Genomic DNA, 12,263 nt, shown 5'->3' with positions numbered 1-12,263 from the left:
AACGGCATGCCTGATTCGAACGTCGGCAATGGAACCCGAATCGGCCAGTAAAATATATACCAAAAGTACGCGGTATATAATACTGCTAATAATATTAAAGTATAAGACGGTGTGTATTCTTAAAGTTATTTATTTAATTAAAAAAATAATAATTCTGAGCACGAATAAGAAAACGATCAGTAATCCTTAACTACACAGCGGTAAATGGACACTTCCCCCCTACTGTTTTCGGTATGGTACGACATTTACCCTGATGTATTTTTTATACGGACATTTTCCCCCTGTTTTTTTTTTTAAGTTAATTATTCAATAATATTTTTTATTATTTGGGTAATATAAATTATTTTTTTTTAAATAAATATAATAGGTAGCTAAAGGATTGTCGACAACAAACGTATAATTAATAAAAAATGGCTAAAAATTCCGACATAAAAATGATACATTTTTAAAAAAAAAACATTATTTAATCTCTGATAAAAATTAAAAATAAATAAATAATACCTTCGCTCATAACGATGCAAGATTGTATAAAAAATAAAAATGTAATCTTAATAGTCTAAATCAAATAATTTATAATATTATACGAGTATACGACTATGGATAATTTTTGATAATCCAGAAATTGATTGTGTTTTGGTAACAATTTTACATCCCATTTTTTAAGATATAAGAATAATAAATAACTTTTTGATCTCAAAAATTGTTTCTATATATTTTTTCATCCTCTCCTCACGACATTACGTATCGACAACCGTCTTTATCGATATAGGAAAAAATCGTTATAACGAAGCCTGTAGTTAGATATTATATCTATATGGACCTATTATTATATGTTATGTTTTTCTCAAATCTACTTAAGTACTTAACACACCGCAAACGTCCCACACGTGTTTTTAAATTTTTTTTTAAATTCCAACGAATTTTTACAGGTAATTTTATTGACAACTATAAAGTGAAATAACGATGACGACTGATCCGCGATAAGAAGTCATAATTTATTGTCAAAAATTCTATTATATCAACGAAATATAGGTACTGAACAAATTAATTATTTTCGTAAAAAAACAACACTTCATAAAGTATTTTGATATCATGCTCGTCTCTGCAACGTCTCTCAATAATAACCAGTAAAATACTGTCTTTAGGTGTATCGTTTTCGATGACATCAAATTGCACTTATTGGTTACTTCATGTCTTCATATTAATAAATTCAACTGATAAGAAGTGATAACGTTTCTCATCGATATATTATAATTGTTAATAAAGTAAAAATACTTTGTGACATGGCCTTTGTTCCAACATTAAATAATGATAAAATATAATATACCTACTATTAATGTCATGACTTATATAAGTTATAAGGTGCAATCGTTAACTGCTCACGGGCAGAAGCGTATTTATGATTTTGACGCGCTAGATGCAAAAATATATTGGCGCCCTTTTTTCTCTCTAAAAAAACTTAAGCCCTAAAAATTTAACGGGCGCCCCTTTGAGAGACTTACAATTCGGCGCCCAGTGTGATTGCCCCCTCCACCCTTCCCTAAATACGCCTCTGCCCACGGGGCTTGTGATTTGTTATTGTAATCTGCTTACATTTTTGTACCGCACCACAGTTCAACTATATATTTTTTTTAAATCGCTGAACTCGTATATTTATACCTAAATATACCTTCAATTTTGAATAATATCATTGATTTTTTCACCATTTAGTGCAAGTTCCTTTGAAATAAACATTTACATCAATATTCAATAGCCAATGTGAAGATAACGTTAAAAAAAACTTTATAATACATTTAATCGTGATAATATTTGATAAATAATTACTACTTTAGAAGTCTTGTAAATCATGTTTATAATAAATATAATATTATATTTATTATAACTTATAAGTCATTATAATGAATAACTCAATAACGATGGATTATAAATTGCGACAATGCGCACGACCTGTAGTAATATTGTTATATCGACCGTATTCGGAAATCGTTTGGCTTTGATAACAAGATCAATTATTCACTATGCCGATTTAATGAACCCTAAAAATTCCTAACTGGAAAGATAAAAAATCTCCTGAAACCCTTAGGCTATTATTCCTGCGCCGCTATATATACGTAATGAAAAAACCGTCCACTTACTATTAATATTTTTTTTATTTTACAAGACTTTCTCGTAATTTTATGGTAATTATTTTTAACATTACAACTTTATTTTGAATATTTAAACCAAAAAAATATCGTTAATTTAATAGACAGCGAATTGTTTAACATTTCGCCATTTGATTTAATATCGCTTCGAAGAGAATGCAGCATGACTACGTTATCCTATGTAATTAACAAATACGTGGATAGTGCTCTATTCAAAAAGTATTAAAATTAATAGGTTTTTCGTGCATGTTTCTCTATTTTAATTTTTCAAAAAAATATTTTGATCTTTTTATAGAAATAGTGAGTATATATTAAATCATAAATAATAAGCTCTGAGATATTAAGATTAAATCTTAATAGTTAAATGCAACTGTTTTATAAAACAAATATATTAATTATAGGTAAAATATTCTCGAATACATTAAACATATCAGTTGTATTCGTTTTATTGTACATTGAGAAATGTTAACTGTAAATACATAACCTTATTTACATTTTACTAAATTTAAATAATTATAATTTAATTTTTATATTTATATTTTTTTTTAAATTTACAGATGCAAAAAACATATGTAATTGCTCTTTTTATTGCTTTAAGTAATCGTTTTCTATTTAGATAAACTAACAATAGTGAAAATAACATAAAAACGCTGTATTGTTTATAACAACAGCTGAACAGCTTAGAATGTTGTATATGAGACATAAACATAATACATATATTATAATAAATATTATTATTACCTACCGAGTATATAATTATAGATAGTATTTAGTGATTACGATAATAATTATGATTCAAATAATCAAAATTTAATTTCAATTAAATTATTGATGACAGAACTCACTTAGGCATTTTAAATTAAAACCTGCTGAAATGGCAAGACCGCGGAAAATTTAATCTTACGAGTAGACTATTCCTTGAAAGTGAACATTTTAGCGAAACTTTAATCTTTTATTACTCATATAGACTGAGGGCCTATCTGCAACCCGATAATTAGTTAATACTATACGTTTTTTGTGTAAGACTGTAGAAGTATGAAAAATGCAAAGTTCATAATGTTTTTTAGTTCGAAGTTCGACGCAAAGTTCAATGTCGGACTGGCCATTCCATTACTGTGGAAGTATGGAATGGCAAAAAACAGTGAGGTTCTCGTGTTTATATGACTATGAAGCCTTTCTTTATAAACGAAACATTATTTCCCAAGTCGAGCACTGTGACACTCATAGGCGTGTCTAGGCTTCATTCGCAGGTCGTGCACAACAGCGGCATATCCAGGAGGATGGGGTTACTGCACTAGAATTATCAATTTTTATAGTCTTATAAATACAAACGTTACAAGTCTACACGATGAAAATTAAAAAAAATATTATATGAAATCAGAAACTGAGAAAAAAATAAGGTTAGGTATATTATGTACCACAATTTATAATGTAAGCTAGATCAAATATCGCAGGTCATGCCTGTGCAGGACAGGCAAGACGCGTAAACACGCCTATGGTGACACTATAAGCATACATTTCATGATATTACTATTAAAGTTAATTACTTTACTTTTAGTATTACGCGGTCAGGTATAATTATTTTCGAAAATATTGCGTTTATTATATTATTAGTATTTTATTATTATAATAATATATATTTATACCATATTATTATATCAACTTATTTAAACTCGACATTTAATAACATAATACGTATTTCTGTAAATTCCGTAAGACAGTAAAAATAGATTTATAGTAAAATATAAATTGTTAATATCCTAAAATAAATCAAAAATACCATTGTGTATAGATAATTAAATTTATAACATTGTATAATATATATAAAAGTTTAAGTTCCCACCAAGGCATGAATAATGTTTTTAAATTATAACAAAATAATGAACTATGTTATTTATCGTTTAATTATGTCCAAAAATGTTTATAAAAAATAATGCTTTTATATATTTGAGTTTGTGATTTTAATTTGAACTACCTACTTATGAAGAGTTTTGTATTTAATTTCCAAGAATTTTGACTCAGCAAATACATTTTTTTCGGAAATTATAAAAAAAAATTTTTTGGAAACATAGCCAATATTGTTGCAATTACACCTTTTGCAAATCACTTGTACCTACATTTTTCAAACTCATTATTATTATAAAAATACAAATTTAGTTTTCGTAAAAAAAAACGTATAAATAACAACTGCATAATAAGTATTTTTTTCTTTCAAATCAAAAAATTACGCCAGTAAGAAGGTTATAAAAAGTATGCATACCTATAAATGAACTCAAACCATGGCGGTCAATGTAGTTATGCCGTTATGCCCGACCCGGTTTAAAATTAATTATAGAATTAATAATCTAGTAAAAACACCATACAGAAGTCAGTCACACGACATTAAACTCTGTGTTCTTCGCATGTTTTAAACATACAAACACATAATATATACAATATACATTCTTACTACTGTACGTCGGTCGTTATATGTATAAATTATATATTACAAACAATAGGAAATATCAGGATTGTTTATACGAATAACGAAAACCGTTTGTATAAAGCATTAAGGCTTAGGTACCTACAGGTTACAGTAATATACAATAATTATGCGGAACCGCGTATTACTCACGTCAGACGATTCGCAGTGAAAATTTATCGTACGGGTACCTACACAAAAAACGGAAACTTGTCTTCTTTCGCATTCTACATTTTAATACAGTAATATGTTTTATTATAATGCATAATGATATTTAAATTATCATTTATTGTGTCTAATAGAGGTACATGCTGGTATTATAATTTATAGTAAACATATATATATATATATATATACATTTTAATCGTTGACTAGCTGCAATCTTTGAATTTCATACGCTTATTCGTTGACAGTGGAAATGTGTATAAACTATAAAATCAACAGTTTTTATGGCACACGGTTTTGAGGAAAAAAACCATTTCACAGTAAGTATACATGACGGTGGCATATTATATAGTAGGAAACCGACGAAAAAAAATCTCAAGTACTGGTTTTCTATATAATAGTAATATATTATAATTTATAACATATATATATATATATATATATATATATAAACATATATAATACGCCCCGCGTAATATATATTATAATATATAATAATAATGTACGTGTGTGAGAGCAGTAATACTGTAGTACTGTACCTACAGTAATCTCTGTATAAACGAACGGTCGTGGTGCAGTTTGAGTGTGTGTCTTAGAACACGTTAAATTTGTGTACATATATATACGTAATATACGTTTATTTATACAGGGTGCCTGTCTTCGTACACACCAGCCCACCAATCTATTATAAGTATACATAATCATATGAATTTAATTTATGGAAAATAATGTAATTCATCATTGACGTACTATTAAAATATTTGTATCAATCTACCTGCAATATAGCTTATACCTATTTACAATCTACTTATTAAAATAACGATTTAATTTATTTTGCGTTTTAGTTCAAGTATTAATCTTAGTAACTACATATCACTGATTAAGAAATAAATGTATAGAATATTTATAGAATTTCATTTAATACTAAAATAGAGAAATATATAGTTCTCGACGAAAACAATTAATAACGCCATCCTGTATATATCCGTAACAGGATTGTATTTGTATACATGTATAATATTGAACCGTTGTCGTCATATGTATATACGGTACAGCATAGACATGCACCGATATTTACCGAAAAAAAAAATCAAGAGAAAACCCGACGTTAAGTCTACTTGTATATATTGTATATAATCTGTTGTCATAAAAGTCGGCGGCGGCGTGTATTCATCTCTCAAAGACGTAACTGTTAAAAACGGTCATAAATCGATATATTGCGTAAACCTCGGGGATTCATAAAAATGTGTTACACATTCGAACGTAGACGCAATAGTACCTATTATAGTCAGTTATTTTATCTCTCTTTTTCGATTATACGGTTACGATTTTATTGTTTTCTAAGTACACATATGTGTGCGTGTACTCGAAGGGACGTCGACGTAGTTTTACGGATTCTTTTGACGAAGCTACTGTCATGCACGCCATATAGATACGACCCGCCTTTGTATACACACACGACTGTAATAATATGTATAATAGCCTGTACACGGGCCACGGGGATTGCGCAACCCGTGGGACGACATCATATTATATTGCCATACTATATAGTAATATAGTATAGAAAAACTAAAATCATATTGTACCTGCAGCGCCAGCCCGATTACCTTAGGTACACCTATATAATATATTAGACGACGCACCGTAACGGTCGATTTTGCGGTGAAACGTCTTATGAACAAATAATATAGATTACGGGGAATTAGCTAACATATATGTATAGTTGGTACCAATAAGGATTTAAATCCCCCTTGGCCTAATATAATTTTCGACGTGCGTTCTGAAATAAGTCTCGGATATTGTTCAAAGTGTGTGTCCATAAAATATGAATTGGCCACGTGCGTCAGAAAATAATAAATTATCATTTTATTGCATGATATAGTACGAGTTCGGAGTTACATCCCTGCATCAGTTGACAGTTCATTATTTGATACAATATTTGCTGAATATGTTAGTATACATATACATATATGATATAACAAATAAGTTAGACAAGCAAATCACGGCACCATTTACGTTTTAATCTTCTTGGAGGATTACCGGGGATTGTTGGGGCAGAGAGATTTCTAGCAAGCGGACTGGGGTGAGATAATAAGCGATGGTGAAAACGTTTATAATATATTTTAGCTTCGTTGTGCACTAGCGGCATTTTTAGATCAGAATGAATAGAGTGATTGGATAGGAGGAGCATTTAATAATTTTCGAAGCGCTATATTATGGAAAGTTTGAATTTTGTTAATATTATAGACTTTTTTGCGTTTCCCCATAGTTGCAGTCCATATGTCCACATGGGTTTGAGTAAGGATTTATAAATAAGTAGTTTATTAGTACTAGTGTGCGTAAATTTGTTATTATACATTAGATTTTTTTAAAGACGTAATCGTTGATTTAAGTTTAATCTTTTTGATTTAATACGCTAGGCCCAGGTCAGCCTTTTATCAAGGGTTAAACCAAGATATTTTGTATTCTGAGCACATGGAATTTGGGTCCCATAAATGAAGACATCATCGCAAGGGAGAAATCCGAGGGTGAACGTCGAGTGGATAGATTTGAATTGATTAATTTTAAATCTCCAGTTGGTGTACCAATCTTTCATAAGGGTGAGATGAGATTGGAGATTTTGAATTGCTAAGAAATGGTCAGAGTGAAATAAATAAACTTATTTATTTTATTCATTGCCCCAAATATAATTTCATATTAGGTACTGTAGTGTAGCGAACATCTATCCAACTTTTATCTTTGATGATAGGTAGTTGTGAGTTTAAAAAAACTGTTGTTTGTTCACTAATTTTATACTTAATGTTATATATATCTTCTGTACTCTTTGCCCTAATGAGCGTTACTATCAACAAATAATAAATAAATAAATAAATAATATACCTACTTGTAGACCACAATGTAAACTGTATGTATGTGTATAGTGTATAGTGGTCAGTGCAACATTATAATAAATCATAATAATTGAACTTCTCGAAATATCGTTTAAAGTATATTTGAACCTCTCGAATATTCTATTGTGAAATGAACGGCTATGGCTATATGGAGTAGACCTGAGATATACGAAAAGGTATTCACAATTTCGATTTTTGAATATACTACTATACTAGGGTGATAGTCGTTTATACAGTTTTTCGTAGGTCACGTCATTATATACGTCGAATAATGAGTAACGTCATCCGAGCCAAATATTTTTGGGCGGTTACTGTATACCTATATATACATTACATACACTTGGCGCACATAATATAATATATTATATACGATAAAGCATTATTATTAATACTACTATTATTATTATTATTTGATATTTATAATTTTATATTATATTATTATTCCTATCACGGATTCGAGCATAGCCGTGCGTCCGTGCACGCATATTATAATATATTATATGCAACGTGTTTTTCAAGAGGAAAGGGCGTCACTCACACCGCCGACTTGTACACGGTGATCACATCAGCCGCGAACTGTTCAACATTCGATGTGCACCCGATTTCGTGTACGTTTTTATTTTTAATCGAAACAATAATTTTGTGTAGTATATGGAGTATATGTAGGTTTCAAGGTATTTTCTGTTACATTCGTTCCGGTTCCCCGACACATTGCACCGCAATGGCGTGTTTACTCGTTGAAGTAACGTGACAAATATATATATCCGAACTTTAATGCGAATAGTTTTAGAATTATTATTTGTTATATTCTTATGTCACAGTGTGATTTGCGAAGAAGTATACAAACGAACGCATTATTATTAATTTACACGATGAATTACGAGTATATCGTAAATATCTTTATGGAAATATTTTGACGACTATCAAAAAAAAAAACCTTCAAAATCTTAATAATCAGTTGGCTCAGATTTACACCAACACCTGTAACGCAATGTGTACGTAAGTATACCGTTCGCTCTCGCTTGCGGCTGATTATGTTTTTGGTAAAAACGACAACAAAAACATAATTTATAGACCCACCCGACTGAGGCTTCAGCCCATCACAGTAGCTAATTGGGCCAGTCCACCTCTGCCTTCTTACGTTTTTGCGACTTATTGTCTCATGAAATTATTTATAAATTATTGGACTTTATTTAAAGTGTATAACTGCAGTACACCCACAATAGTTACCTAGGAAATAACAAGCAATATGATGTCTTACAGTTTGTGTGGTAAACAACCTATAAAATTAATTTTTTCTAAATCGTTTTATGTGTGGTAATGTGGTATATTGGTATATGATATAGAAATATGTAGGTTCATGATAATTGATAGAAATATAAGTAATTTAATAAAGAATTACTTGTTGAAAGTGAATGGTTAGATTAAATAATATAATATATGCTTATTGCTTAATTAAATGCAGATTTTTATTGTATAATACATGGTGTTGATTTAGTATCGGTGATATTGAGCCAACATGGACTAAGACTATACTTATACTTTGCTGAAAGCAAGTTTGTATTATATTCGATAATATTATTAATTAATTATATAAGGTTATAACTATAAATATTTACTATACATTAGTAATTTTTAGTTGGCAAAGTTCCTCACAAGCCACAGCCACGACTTTAAAAACTTTAAAACTTACAGTGTTACAACTTATGTAAATATATAACTAAAGCAAGCAATCCCGAGATTCAAGTTCTAGTTGCAACACTGTTGTTCACAAATATCCAATACACAAACATGACATGTAAAAGTAGTTCAGTGACATCACTTTATAAATTCTGCAATCTCTTTCGTTAAAGTAATAAAAAACACATACAAAAACATTATTGTTTGTTACACAATATTAATTATTGAATGCATAAAAACATTTACTGAGTAGTTACCTACATTTTGTATTTTTTGTACATAATTGTATAAAAATGAAGATAGAAGTTTGTTGTGGATTAAAAATTAATTAAAAATAAAAAACTACGTATAGATAACTACGTGATTAAATTATACATAATATAACATTATAATATTATAATATTACATTATATTATTAACATGAAAACATGAAATATGATAATATATTAAACTATTGAAAATTACATCACAAAATATTACAATTTCCTTAATTAATGCACAGGTAATATTATTATAATTTATAGTATGAACTATAATTCAAATTGTTGATAATTTATAATATATTAAATTAATGATTCAAAGTTCTGATTTTAGGTAAACTGTAAGCAATTCGAAGTTTATTGTGAGGGACATTTTCAACTGTGTTTGTACCGGTTCCGGTTGTATGGTATAATAATAATTGTTTTTCTTTATTACAATAGGTACTTAAATTTAAAAATATAGTTGATATCTACTACTAAAAAGTGGCTATACTTATCAAATTTGATCTGATTTAGCACGCTTATAAGGATCCATATTCAACTTTAGAAGTTCGTCGGTACGAGAGGAAAAATGTCGAGGACCTCATGACAAAAATGGTGTGACTTACAAACTCACAACTTGAAAAAAATCATAAAGTAAATACTAAATAATAAATCTTCAATAGACAATATTAATGCTGCATATGAGCAATTTATTTTGAGCGCGCTCAATTTTACGCAAGTAATTAAATAACCATTATTAATATTCATATTATTTATCTGTATAGAAAGTTAAATAAAAAATAAACGTTGTAAACGTGCTGCGTGTATATAATGCGCACCCGTGTAACAATTTTTCGAGGACTATAATCATCGAAAAATATACATCCTAGTATCCTACGCGTTACATGTACCTACTACGCTAAACCAAAATAACTCGAATTTCGTATCCAAAATAAATATTAAACGCTTAAATATTAGGTATATAAAAATGCATTATACTAATAACATACAAAGTCAAATACCACTGCGCAAATTGTTGTTATCATCAAATTCAACGGGTTTAGAAACGTCGAGGAAGTAATATACATATATTTAAATATTTACAATTTACTATAAATATATGGAAATTTTTTAAAACTACTATATATATTATATTTAATAGTTAAATAACCTCTAGTTAAAAAATTAACATAATTAAGTGCAATTGATCACTCAGATATTATGCAAAAGTACAACTGCCCTCCTGACTAAATTGAAAACTCTTTTATTTTTAAATCATATGTTTTTATTTTATACATGTTGTAGAAATATGCTCAAGCCTGCAAATAATATTATTGCTATTGATTTTTTACTTACTATTTTATTATTATATTATTTTAGTATTCTCAAATCATTGGGATATAATATTCAATATATAAATAATAATAGGTTTTAAAAAATACCATCGCCTAGAAGATCAGACTGATCAGAGTACCAAACATCATCATTGAACAAACGTTTGGGAAATAAGAAAAGTGTTGAAGAAAAGACCTGTGTTATACATTATATAAGTATTATAAGTTATAACGTACAAAGTCAAACCCACCCTCGTCTATAGCCGTCTGCGCGCACCTCTTATTATCCTTGTAATTGAATAATCAACATAATATGGTATACGTCACACTTGTTCGCCGTTTGTCGTATTAGAATATATATATAGTATTATATACTAAGACAATATTATACCTATACCTGTTTAGGATATTACTACGATAATAATATATAATAATAACTATAGCGATTCTCGTCTCTTTTCTTTCGCATTGCCTTTTGTTTTCGCGCATTCGCGGCGGGGGGGACGGCGTTTGTCTCGTATATATAGTCGAATTTCTTTATTGTTTTTTTCCGCGGCGGCAAAGAGACTGCGCCGCTGCCTCTGGGGGAACCCGCCGTTCCCGCCAGGTTGATTAGTATTCGGCGGCAAAAACGCAAACACAAAAACGCATAGCATTGTGTGCAAAAATCTCTCCGAGTGTACATATTATATTATACGGTTATAATATATTCGTAAAGAAAGAAATAATATGATAATCACAATAGGTACTCTATTATATATTATTATTATATTATTATACTTATTATAATATGTTACGCGTATATACATATATATATATATATATATATAACATCCAGATTACAGGGTGTCCGTTTTGTTTGTCCTAGATGCATTTGTCTGCCGTCATTGGGTCTAAGACATAAAATAAGGGAAATAAGGGATAGAGACGCAAAATATGCACCCGTTAAAAATTAATGAATATAAATTAAACTTATTGCAGGTGAGTGTAAAAACCCTACTTTCTTAAAAAGTCGTAAAATTAATTTACTATTATCAAAAAACAGTCAACAGGTGATCGTGAGGTTTATGAGAACAAATTTGAATTTTTTTACGTTTTTATATACGTATACTGATTAAACACCTGATTTTGATTCTGAAGTTTTGAAATTCAAATCTTACTCTTTCATCACACATAAAATACATGTAATGTAGTTTTTTTTAAAACAAACGGTTTTTATCGAAATAATTATTGTTTTGAAATTCAAAACTTACTTTTCAGTTCAAATAGTTCAATATTTATTATTCGGACTTAAATACAATAACAATGACAACAAATATAAGTTTGATGCAATATATGCATTGACG

The sequence above is a fragment of the Rhopalosiphum padi genome, chromosome 4 (assembly GCF_020882245.1).
Source record: "Rhopalosiphum padi isolate XX-2018 chromosome 4, ASM2088224v1, whole genome shotgun sequence".
NCBI classification, from domain to species: domain Eukaryota; kingdom Metazoa; phylum Arthropoda; class Insecta; order Hemiptera; family Aphididae; genus Rhopalosiphum; species Rhopalosiphum padi.
This window is presented reverse-complemented; position numbering follows the sequence as displayed.